Below are 12,629 nucleotides of genomic sequence, written 5' to 3'. Positions count from 1 at the left end.
ATAAACATGCCTCTATGTGCACAGTATATGTGTTGTAGGTTAAAAAACATTTTTGTTCCATGCCTAGCAAGAACAATAGCTTAATTCCATTTCTAAGATATGTATTTTATGTCTAGTCCATATAACCTTACAAAATGGCAAGGACAGCATACAATGGCTGTGCATGCATTATATGTTAATTTTATTACTACCACTCTGCATACCAATACTTTTTCCTACAACAAATTAAACCAGAGGTTCTCAAACTCGGTCCTCGGGGGCACACACAGTGCATGTTTTGCAGGTAACCAAGCAGGTGCACAGGTGTATTAATTACTCACTGACACATTTTAAAAGCTCCACAGGTGGAGCTAATTATTTCACTTGCGATTCTGTGAGGAGACCTGCAAAACATGCACTGGGTGGGGTCCTGAGCAGGCCCGGAGCTACCCGCTCAGCGAAGGGATGCAGTGCAGGGAGGCGCTGGGACGGAGAGGCGCTCCCCCTGCTCTGCATTCCTTCCCTGCTGCACCGTCCTGTCCCCCGTGCTGATGCTGCTCAGGCACTGGCAGCGGCGCTTGTAGCATTAGACTCCTCCTCCCTCCGCTCCCCACCCCTCACCTGTGTGACAGGACAGCGCTGTGTATGGGACAAAAGGGGGCGGAGCTACATGGGACGGAAGGGGCGGGGCTAAACAGGCCGAAAGGGGCGGAGCTACTCGGACCAGGCTGCTATAGTGTACAGACTCAGAGGGAGACTGGCTTAGGTAAGTGAAGGGTGAGAGGGAAGTGTGTGTGTATTGTGTATGTGTGTGTTTGCGGTATGTCTGTGTGCGTATGTGTGCTTTAAGTACGCTACTACTACAGGGGGGGCATTACGTGTAACGTCGCTACTAATGGGGGGGGCCATTACGTGTAACAACGCTACTAATGGGGGGGCCATTACGTGTAACAACGCTACTAATGGGGGGGCCATTACGTGTAACAATGCTACTACTAGGGGGGTCATTACGTATAAGGACGATACTACTACTTGGGGGGGGGCATTATGTATAGGATGCTACTATTACTTGGGGGGCATTACATATAACAATACTACTTGGGGGGCCTTACGTATAAGGATGCTACTACTACTGGGGGGGCATTATGTATAAGGATGCTACTACTACTGGGGAGCATTATGTATAAGGATGCTACTACTACTGGGGGGGCATTATGTATAAGGACGCTACTACTACTGGGGGTGCACTATGTATAAGGATGCTACTACTACTGGGGGGCATTATGTATAAGGACGCTACTACTACTGGGGGTGCACTATGTATAAGGATGCTACTACTACTGGGGGGGCATTATGCATAGGGATGCTACTACTACTGGGGTGCATTACATATAAGGACGCTACTACTACGGGTGGGGCATTACGTATAAGATGAATAAGATTGTGCTACATTGTGGCGAAATTTTTAATGTGGGTACTATTGTGTGGCTATGCCCCTTACTTGTGAGACCACACCCCTTTTCCCGATGCGCGCCAAAGGAATATGGGAGGGCGCAAATTTATAGTTTGCAGGGGGGCGCCGAACACCCTAGCACCGGCCCTGGTCCTGAGGACCGAGTTTGAGAACCTCTGAATTAAACTAACATCTAACATGTATTCCATATATCCGCTTTGAATAAAACACCCCAAAAATTATCCCTTTAAAGTTAAACTGGGACACTCATGAATTACACAGGTTCTGTGGCTGGCTGACTACAAGGCTGCATTTCACCTGGTTTTAAGCAGCCACAGAACCTGTGTAGTTCATGAGTGTCCCAGGTTAAAGGGATAATATGATCACCCTAATTTAAACAATACACACAGTATTATTCCTATTTGCATTTCAAATTTCTTTTTACCTTTCACTAACCATGAACAAAGTACCTGCTACGTTCATTTTATTCTCATCATTACATTATGTAATCTCTATTGAATGTGTGACAGTTTGGAATAAGTGACCTGGAATAGAACTAGTTAAGGAGCCTGGAGACAGCTCTTGGCAGCCAGCAGCACGTAGTTCAAGTAGTGGAAATGCTGGGAACTGACTGAAGTATCTGTACAAAACGTGCTGTGGGATGTCGAAATCTGCAGCCTGCGCTCCTCCCCTGGCCTGCAGGAAGAGAGGTATTTCCAGCACTGACACCGGCAGCCCGGCAATGAGACAGCAGCGACGTATATGCTAGAGAGAGACCCTAGTACTGCGCTGCCTCCTACATACACAGGCTACATGTCACTCGCCAAGAATAGGTACTGGTACATACTGTACATTCTTCTTCCTTTGTTGTTTGTTTGTGTCTACAATGTATTGTGTAACACTGTCTTTCTCCTATGGATAGGATAGTAATATTACAGGCAGCAGGCTAGGAAGTTTCGTTCCTAGCTTCATATTAATTGGGTGCTCTTTTAATTAAAAGCAAAGAAACCGCCCAATTAGATTCTATTGGGATGCAAAATATGTGATTTACTTTCTTCAGTTACTTAAATGTGGGAGATCATTGAGTAATAATTACTTTATTTCAAAGGTATGGTTTTGGTGAGTTATGATGGCAAGAGGCAATGTGGTAACATGGGAGAACATTGGGCGTTGTGGCGGGTACACACTAGGCATACTGCTGTCGGCTGTACATGCAGCTCAATCTGACTATATTGTCAGATGCTACACGTTTGGGTCGGCTGCGGCATGATGTCACTGTGATATCGCATAGTGTGTACGCACTAAGTCAGCGGCCCGGGCAAGGTGGGGAAACACTACGCGATATCGCTCATAGAGAGTATTGCATAATGCAGTGGTTCTCAAACTGTGTGCCGTGGCACCATGGGGTGCCCTGGGCTTGTGGTCCAGGACCAATTAAACATAAAAATAAAAAAATCTGGTCAATGTAATTAGGCCAGACCAGTGCCGGTGCATGTTGGTCATAACATATGTGAACAAACAGAAGTGATTCCCGTCCGCCATCACATAACTGAGCCTAGGGATGACATATAAACACAATTAGTATTTAGGTTAATATTTCTTTTTAGATTTCTTAATAAGAAACTTTTGGCCTAGGGTGCCGTGAAAAATATTCTGATGCTCTAGGGCGCCGTGATTAAAAAAAAACGTTTGGGAACCACTGGCATAGTGTGTACCCACCATTAGGAACAAATCACAGACGTAGCAAAACTGTTGTGCAGCAGGTGGGGCTGATTTAAATTGTGCAGAGTTTTAAAGCTATAGTAGAAAGCTGTGTGCCAAGTGTATTTCTATATGTCCGGGTAATAGCATATCTGTCCAGTATGTGTTCACTAAATGCAAATGTAGCCAGTATTTTTTTTTTTTTTGCTTCTAAATCTGATTCGGGCCCATTATGTTCATGCTGGGCTGATCGATATGCTGGGCTCCTCAGTTGTAATTGTATTGACTAATTAGGCACTTAGTTTTTAATTAGCCAATAATGACAGGTAATTTTGGGGTAAAAAAATGCAAAGTGATGGAAATTGGGGTACAAGGTATGAGACAGGTGCTTTATGAGTGGGATAGATATTTTTAGGCTTGCAGGTGGGAGTAACCAGTCTCTTTCCACTATTTCTCTGACGTCCTAGTGGATGCTGGGAACTCCGTAAGGACCATGGGAATAGCGGGCTCCGAAGGAGGCTGGGCACTCTAGAAAGATTTCAGACTACCTGGTGTGCACTGGCTCCTCCCACTATGACCCTCCTCCAAGCCTCAGTTAGAATTCGTGCCCGGCCGAGGTTGGATGCACACTAGGGGCTCTCCTGAGCTCTTAGAAAGAATAGACTTAGGTTTTTTATTTTCAGTGAGACCTGCTGGCAACAGGCTCACTGCAGCGAGGGACTAAGGGGAGAAGAAGCGAACTCGCCTGCTTGCAGCCGGTTTGGGCTTCTTAGGCTACTGGACACCATTAGCTCCAGAGGGATCGACCGCAGGCCCAGTCCTTGGTGTTCGGTCCCGGAGCCGCGCCGCCGTCCCCCTTACAGAGCCAGAAGCAAGAAGATGGTCCGGAAAATCGGCGGCATGAAGACTCTGTCTTCACCAAGGTAGCGCACAGCACTGCAGCTGTGCGCCATTGCTCCTCTCACACTTCACACTCCGGTCACTGAGGGTGCAGGGCGCTGGGGGGGGGCGCCCTGAGGCAGCAATAATAACACCTTGGCTGGCTAAAATACCTCAATATATAACCCCAGAGGCTATATATGAGGTAAATACCCCTGCCAGAATTCCATAAAAAGCGGGAGAATAGGCCGCGAAAAAGGGGCGGAGCCTATCTCCTCAGCACACTGGCGCCATTTTTCCCTCACAGCTCGGCTGGAAGGAAGCTCCCTGGCTCTTCCCTGCAATATACAGTAACAGTAAGAGGGAAAAGAGAGGGGGGGCATTAAATTTGGCAGTATATATACATATATTATATGAAAAGCAGCTATTAGGGACATAACTCAGTTAGTCCCTGTATATATATAGCGCTCTGGTGTGTGCTGGCATACTCTCACTCTGTCCCCCCAAAGGGCTTTTTGTGGGTCCTGTCCTCTGTTGAGCATTCCCTGTGTGTGTGGGGTGTGTCGGTACGGCTGTGTCGACATGTTTGATGAGGATAATGAGGTGGAGGCGGAGCAGATGCATTTTGAAGGGACGTCACCCCCTGCGGGGCAGACACCCGAGTGGATGAACTTATGGAAAGAAATGAGTGCACGTATAGATTCTTTACATAAGAAATTTGACGACATGCCAAATGTGGGACAGCCGGGATCTCAGCTCGTGCCTGTCCAGGTGCCTCAGGGGTCGTCAGGGGCTCTAAAACGCCCGCTACCTCAGTTTGCAGACCCGGATGTCGACACGGATACTGATAACAGTGTCGACGACGATGAGCCAAACCTAATGCCTGTCAGGGCCATTCACTGCATGATTGAGGCAATGAAAGAGGTGTTAAACATTTCTGATTTACATCCAGGTTCCACAAAAAAGGGTATTATGTTTGGGGAGAAAAAACTACCCGTAGTTTTTCCCCCATCAGATGAACTAAATGAAGTGTGTGAAGAAGCGTGGCTTTTCCCTGATAAAAAATTTGTAATTCCTAAGAAGGTACTAATGGCGTTCCCTTTCCCGCCAGAGGATAGGTCACGTTGGGAAACACCACCTAGGGTGGATAAAGCGCTCACACGTTTGTCAAAAAAGGTGGCACTACCCTCTCAGGATACGGCCGCCCTTAAGGAGCCTGCTGATAGAAAGCAGGAGGCAATCCTGAAGTCTGTATACACACACTCAGGCATTATACTTAGACCAGCTATTGCGTCAGCTTGGATGTGCAGTGCTCCCGCTGCATGGTCAGAAAAACTGTCAGAAAATATTGACACACTAGACAGAGACACTATTCTGCTAACGATTGACCATATAAAAGATTCAGTCTTATATATGAGAGATGCACAGAGGGAAATTTGCCGGCTGGCATCTAAAGTAAGTGCATTGTCTATCTCTGCTAGGAGATGCTTATGGACTCGTCAGTGGACGGGAGATGCAGATTCCAAGAGGCACATGGAAGTTTTGCCTTATAAAGGGGAGGAATTATTTGGGGATGGTCTCTCCGACCTAGTTTCCACAGCAACGTCTGGGAAGTCAGCATTTTTACCCCATGTTCCCTCACAGCCTAAGAAGGCGCCATTTTATCAGGTTCAGTCCTTTCGAACCCAGAAAAGCAAGCGTGGAAAAGGAGGGTCTTTTCTGTCTAGAGGCAGAGGTAGGGGAAAAAGGCTGCAACAGACAGCAGGTTCCCAGGAACAAAAGTCCTCCCCCGCTTCCTCTTCCAAGTCCGCCGCATGACGGTGGGGCTCCACAGGTGGAGCCAGGTACGGTGGGGGCCCGCCTCAGAAATTTCAGCGATCAGTGGTCTCGCTCACAGGTGGATCCCTGGATCCTTCAAGTAGTATCTCAGGGATACATGCTGGAATTCGAGGCGGCTCCACCCCACCGGTTTCTAAAATCTGCCTTGCCGATTGCTCCCTCAGACAGGGAGGCGGTGCTAGCGGCAATTCACAAGCTGTATTCCCAGCAGGTGATAATCAAGGTACCCCTACTTCAACAAGGCCGGGGTTACTATTCCACACTATTTGTGGTACCGAAGCCGGACGGTTCGGTGAGACCCATTTTAAATTTGAAATCCTTGAACATGTACATAAAAAAATTCAAGTTCAAGATGGAATCGCTCAGGGCGGTTATTGCAAGCCTGGACGAGGGGGATTACATGGTTTCCCTGGACATCAAGGATGCTTACCTGCATGTCCCCATTTACCATCCTCACCAGGAGTACCTCAGATTTGTGGTACAGGATTGCCATTACCAATTCCAGAAGCTGCCGTTTGGACTCTCCACGGCACCAAGGGTATTTACCAAGGTTATGGCGGAAATGATGATACTCCTTCGAAGAAAGGGAGTTTTAATTATCCCGTACTTGGACGATCTCCTAATAAAGGCACGGTCCAAAGAACAGTTGTTGGTGGGAGTAGCACTATCTCAGGAAGTGCTGAACCAGCACGGCTGGATTCTGAATATCTTAAAGTCACAGCTGGTCCCGACGACACGTCTACTACTGTTCCTGGGGATGATTCTGGACACAGTCCAGAAAAAAGTGTTTCTCCCGGAGGAGAAAGCCAGGGAGTTGTCTTCTCTAGTCAGAGACCTCCTGAAACCAAAACAGGTATCGGTGCATCACTGCACGCGGGTCTTGGGAAAGATGGTAGCTTCTTACGAAGCAATTCCATTCGGCAGGTTCCATGCCAGAATCTTTCAGTGGGACCTGTTGGACAAGTGGTCCGGATCACATCTTCAGATGCATCGCTTGATAACCCTGTCTGCAAGAACCAGGGTGTCTCTTCTGTGGTGGCTGCAGAGTGCTCATCTTCTGGAGGGTCGCAGATTCGGCATTCAGGACTGGGTCCTGGTGACCACGGATGCCAGCCTGCGAGGCTGGGGGGCAGTCACAAAGGGAAGAAACTTCCAAGGACTATGGACAAGTCAGGAGACTTCCCTTCACATAAATATTCTGGAACTAAGGGCCATCTACAATGCCCTAAGTCAAGCAAAATCCCTGCTCCTACACCAGCCGGTGCTGATCCAGTCAGACAACATCACGGCAGTCGCCCATGTGAATCGACAGGGCGGCACAAGAAGCAGGATGGCAATGACAGAAGCCACAAGTATTCTCCGATGGGCGGAAAATCATGTACTAGCACTGTCAGCAGTGTTCATTCCGGGAGTGGACAACTGGGAAGCAGACTTCCTCAGCAGACACGACCTCCACCCGGGAGAGTGGGGACTTCATCCAGAAGTCTTCCAAATGATTGTACATCAGTGGGGTCGTCCACAGGTGGACATGATGGCGTCCCGCCTAAACAAAAAACTAGAGAGGTATTGCGCCAGATCAAGAGACCCTCAAGCGATAGCTGTGGACGCTCTGGTGACACCGTGGGTGTACCAGTCAGTTTATGTGTTCCCTCCGCTGCCTCTCATACCAAAGGTATTGAGAATAATAAGAAAGCAAGGAGTAAACACAATTCTCGTGGTTCCGGATTGGCCAAGAAGAACATGGTACCCGGAACTTCAAGAGATGATCTCAGAGGACCCGTGGCCTCTGCCGCTAAGACAAGACCTGCTACAGCAGGGGCCCTGTCTGTTCCAAGACTTACCGCGGCTGCGTTTGACGGCATGGCGGTTGAACGCCGGATCCTGAAGTAAAAGGGCATTCCGGAGGAAGTCATTCCTACGCTTATTAAAGCCAGGAAAGAGGTTACAGCAAATCATTATCACCGCATATGGCGGAAATATGTTGCATGGTGTGAGGCCGAAAAGGCCCCAACTGAGGAATTTCAACTAGGTCGATTTCTGCATTTCCTGCAAGCAGGAGTGAATATGGGCCTAAAGCTGGGTTCCATTAAGGTACAGATCTCGGCTCTATCGATTTTCTTTCAGAAAGAACTAGCTTCAGTACCTGAAGTTCAGACATTTGTAAAGGGAGTGCTGCATATTCAGCCCCCATATGTGCCTCCTGTGGCACCTTGGGATCTCAACGTGGTGTTGAGTTTCTTAAAATCACATTGGTTTGAACCACTAAAAACCGTGGATCTGAAATATCTCACGTGGAAGGTGGTCATGTTATTGGCCTTGGCTTCTGCCAGGCTAGTATCAGAATTGGCGGCTTTGTCTTATAAAAGCCCTTATCTGATTTTCCATATGGATAGGGCAGAATTGAGGACTCGTCCCCAGTTTCTCCCTAAGGTGGTGTCAGCGTTTCATTTGAACCAGCCTATTGTGGTGCCTGCGGCCACTAGGGACTTGGAGGACTCCAAGTTGTTAGACGTGGTCAGGGCCCTGAAAATATATGTTTCCAGGACGGCTGGAGTCAGAAAATCTGACTCGCTGTTTATCCTATATGCACCCAACAAGCTGGGTGCTCCTGCTTCTAAGCAGACTATTGCTCGTTGGATTTGTAGTACAATTCAACTTGCACATTCTGTGGCAGGCCTGCCACAGCCAAAATCTGTCAGTGCCCATTCCACAAGGAAGGTGGGCTCATCTTGGGCGGCTGCCCGAGGGGTCTCGGCTTTACAACTTTGCCGAGCTGCTACTTGGTCAGGGGCAAACACGTTTGCAAAATTCTATAAATTTGATACCCTGGCTGAGGAGGACCTGGAGTTCTCTCATTCGGTGTTGCAGAGTCATCCGCACTCTCCCGCCCGTTTGGGAGCTTTGGTATAATCCCCATGGTCCTTACGGAGTTCCCAGCATCCACTAGGACGTCAGAGAAAATAATAAGAATTTACTTACCGATAATTCTATTTCTCGGAGTCCGTAGTGGATGCTGGGGTTCCTGAAAGTACCATGGGGAATAGCGGCTCCGCAGGAGACAGGGCACAAAAGTAAAGCTTTCCGATCAGGTGGTGTGCACTGGCTCCTCCCCCTATGACCCTCCTCCAAGCCAGTTAGGTACTGTGCCCGGACGAGCGCACACAATAAGGGAGGAATTTTGAATCCCGGGTAAGACTCATACCAGCCACACCAATCACACCGTACAACTTGTGATCTAAACCCAGTTAACAGTATGATAACAGCGGAGCCTCTGAAAAGATGGCTCACAACAATAATAACCCGATTTTTGTAACTATGTACAAGTATTGCAGATAATCCGCACTTGGGATGGGCGCCCAGCATCCACTACGGACTCCGAGAAATAGAATTATCGGTAAGTAAATTCTTATTTTCTCTATCGTCCTAGTGGATGCTGGGGTTCCTGAAAGGACCATGGGGATTATACCAAAGCTCCCAAACGGGCGGGAGAGTGCGGATGACTCTGCAGCACCGAATGAGAGAACTCCAGGTCCTCCTTAGCCAGGGTATCAAATTTGTAGGATTTTACAAACGTGTTTGCCCCTGACTAAATAACCGCTCGGCAAAGTTGTAAAGCCGAGACCCCTCGGGCAGCCGCCCAAGATGAGCCCACCTTCCTTGTGGAATGGGCATTTACATATTTTGGCTGTGGCAGGCCTGCCACAGAATGTGCAAGCTGAATTGTATTACACATCCAACTAGCAATAGTCTGCTTAAAAGCAAGAGCACCCAGTTTGTTGGGTGCATACAGGATAACAGCAAGTCAGTTTTCCTGACTCCAGCCGTCCTGGAACCTATATTTTCAGGGCCCTGACAACATCTAGCAACTTGGAGTCCTCCAAGTCCCTAGTAGGTGCAAGGCACCACAATAAGCTGGTTCAGGTGAAACACTGACACCACCTTAGGGAGAGAACTGGGGACGATTCCGCAGCTCTGCCCTGTCCGAATGGACAAACAAATATGGGCTTTTTTGAGAAAAAAACCACCAATTTGACACTCGCCTGGTCCAGGCCAGGGCCAAGAACATGGTCACTTTTCATGTGAGATGCTTCAAATCCACAGATTTGACTGGTTTTAAACCAATGTGATTTGGAGAATCCCAGAACTACGTTGAGATCCCACAGTGCCACTGGAGGCACAAAAGAGGGTTGTATATGCAATACTCCCTTGACAAAGTTCTGGACTTCAGGAACTGAAGCCAATTCTTTCTGGAAGAAAATTGACAGGGCCGAAATTTGAACCTTAATGGACCCCAATTTGAGGCCCATAGACACTCCTGTTTGCAGGAAATGCAGGAATCGACCGAGTTGAAATTTCTTTGTGGGGCCTTCCTGGCCTCACACCACGCAACATATTTTCGCCACATGTGGTGATAATGTTGTGCGGTCACCTCCTTTCTGGCTTTGACCAGGGTAGGAATGACCTCTTCCGGAATGCCTTTTTCCCTCAGGATCTGGCGTTCCACCGCCATGCCAACAAACGCAGCTGCGGTAAGTCTTGGAACAGACATGGTACTTGCTGAAGCAAGTCCCTTCTTAGCGGCAGAGGCCATAAGACCTCTGTAAACATCTCTTGAAGTTCCGGGTACCAAGTCCTTCTTGGCCAATCCGGAGCCATGAGTATAGTTCTTACTCCTCTACGTCTTATAATTCTCAGCACCTTAGGTATGAGAAGCAGAGGAGGGAACACATACACCGACTGGTACACCCACGGTGTTACCAGAACGTCCACAGCTATTGCCTGAGGGTCTCTTGACCTGGCGCAATACCTGTCCCGTTTTTTGTTCAGACGGGACGCCATCATGTCCACCTTTGGTATTTCCCAACGGTTTACAATCATGTGGAAAAAACTTCCCGATGAAGTTTCCACTCTCCCGGGTGGAGGTCGTGCCTGCTGAGGAAGTCTGCTTCCCAGTTTCCATTCCCGGGATGAAACACTGCTGACAGTGCTATCACATGATTTTCCGCCCAGCGAAAAGTCCTTGCAGTTTTTGCCATTGCCCTCCTGCTTCTTGTGTCGCCCTGTCTGTTTACGTGGGCGACTGCCGTGATGTTTTTCCCACTGGATCAATACCGGCTGACCTTGAAGCAGAGGTCTTGCTAAGCTTAGAGCATTATAAATTTACCCTTAGCTCCAGTATATTTATGTGGAGAAAAGTCTCCAGACTTGATCACACTCCCTGGAAATTTTTTCCTTGTGTGACTGCTCCCCAGCCTCTCGGGCTGGGCTCCGTGGTCACCAGCATCCAATCCTGAATGCCGAATCTGCGGCCCTCTAGAAGATGAGCACTCTATAACCACCACAGGAGAGACACCCTTGTCCTTGGATATAGGGTTATCCGCTGATGCATCTGAAGATGGGATCCGGACCATTTGTCCAGCAGATCCCACTGAAAAGTTCTTGCGTGAAATCTGCCGAATGGAATTGCTTCGTAGGAAGCCACCATTTTCTACCAGGACCCTTGTGCAATGATGCACTGTTTTTAGGAGGTTCCTGACTAGCTCGGATAACTCCCTGGCTTTCTCTTTCGGGAGAAACACCTTTTTCTGGACTGTGTCCAGAATCATCCCTAGGCACAGCAGACGTGTCGTCGGGATCAGCTGCGATTTTGGAATATTTAGAATCCACCCGTGCTGTTGTAGCAGTATCCGAGATAGTGCTACTCCTTCAACTGTTCCCTGGACTATGCCCTTATCAGGAGATCGTCCAAGTAAGGGATAATTAAGACGCCTTTTCTTCGAAGAAGAATCATCATTTCGGCCATTACCTTAGTAAAGACCCGGGGTGCCGTGGACAATCCAAACGGCAGCGTCTGAAACTGATAGTGACAGTTCTGCACCACGAACCTGAGGTACCCTTAGTGAGAAGGGCAAATTTGGGACATAGAGGTAAGCATCCCTGATGTCCCGGGACACTATATAGTCCCCTTCTTCTTGTTCGTTATCACTGCTCTGAGTGACTCCATCTTGATTTGAACCTTTGTAAGTGTTCAAAAATTTTTTAGATTTAGAATAAGTCTCACCTAGCCTTCTGGCTTCAGTACCACAATATAGTGTGGAATAATACCCCTTTTCTTGTAGTAGGAGGGGTAATTTAATTATCACCTGCTGGGAATACAGCTTGTGAATTTTTTTCCATACTGCCTCCTTGTCGGAGGGAGACCTTGGTAAAGCAGACTTCAGGAGCCTGCGAAGGGGAAACGTCTCGACATTCCAATCTGTACCCCTGGGATACTACTTGTAGGATCCAGGGGTCCTGTACGGTCTCAGCGCCATGCTGAGAACTTGTCAGAAGCGGTGGAACGCTTCTGTTCCTGGGAATGGGCTGCCTGCTGCAGTCTTCTTCCCTTTCCTCTATCCCTGGGCAGATATGATCTTATAGGGACGAAAGGACTGAGGCTGAAAAGACGGTGTCTTTTTCTGCAGAGATGTGACTTAGGGTAAAAACGGTGGATTATCCAGCAGTTGCCGTGGCCACCAGGTCCGATGGACCGACCCCAAATAACTCCTCTTCCTTTATACGGCAATACACCTTAGTGCCGTTTGGAATCTGCATCACCTGACCACTGTCGTGTCCATAACATCTTCTGGCAGTTATGGACATCGCATTTACTCTTGATGCCAGAGTGCAAATATCCCTCTGTGCATCTCGCATATATAGAAATGCATCCTTTAAATGCTCTATAGTCAATAAAATACTGTCCCTGTCAAGGGTATCAATATTTTTAGTCAGGGAATCC

At 48.1% G+C, this 12,629-nt stretch overlaps 1 protein-coding gene across 6 annotated transcripts in view; it reads left to right on the top strand.

Annotated features, from left to right (window-relative positions):
- Positions 1 to 12,629, top strand: part of LOC135023985 (interleukin-1 receptor type 1-like) — a 189,121-nt gene that overhangs the window by 14,497 nt on the left and 161,995 nt on the right. For 2 of the 6 annotated variants that reach the window (XM_063953433.1, XM_063953430.1), the window contains exon 1: positions 2,115 to 2,265. The exons of the other annotated variants lie outside the window; for them this stretch is intronic. The gene's annotated coding sequence lies outside the window, so the exon portion shown is untranslated. Of the gene's footprint in view, positions 1 to 2,114; positions 2,266 to 12,629 lie in introns of those variants that run through there. 6 annotated transcript variants of the gene reach the window in all.

The sequence above is a fragment of the Pseudophryne corroboree genome, chromosome 2 (assembly GCF_028390025.1).
Source record: "Pseudophryne corroboree isolate aPseCor3 chromosome 2, aPseCor3.hap2, whole genome shotgun sequence".
NCBI classification, from domain to species: domain Eukaryota; kingdom Metazoa; phylum Chordata; class Amphibia; order Anura; family Myobatrachidae; genus Pseudophryne; species Pseudophryne corroboree.
This window is presented reverse-complemented; position numbering and strand designations above follow the sequence as displayed.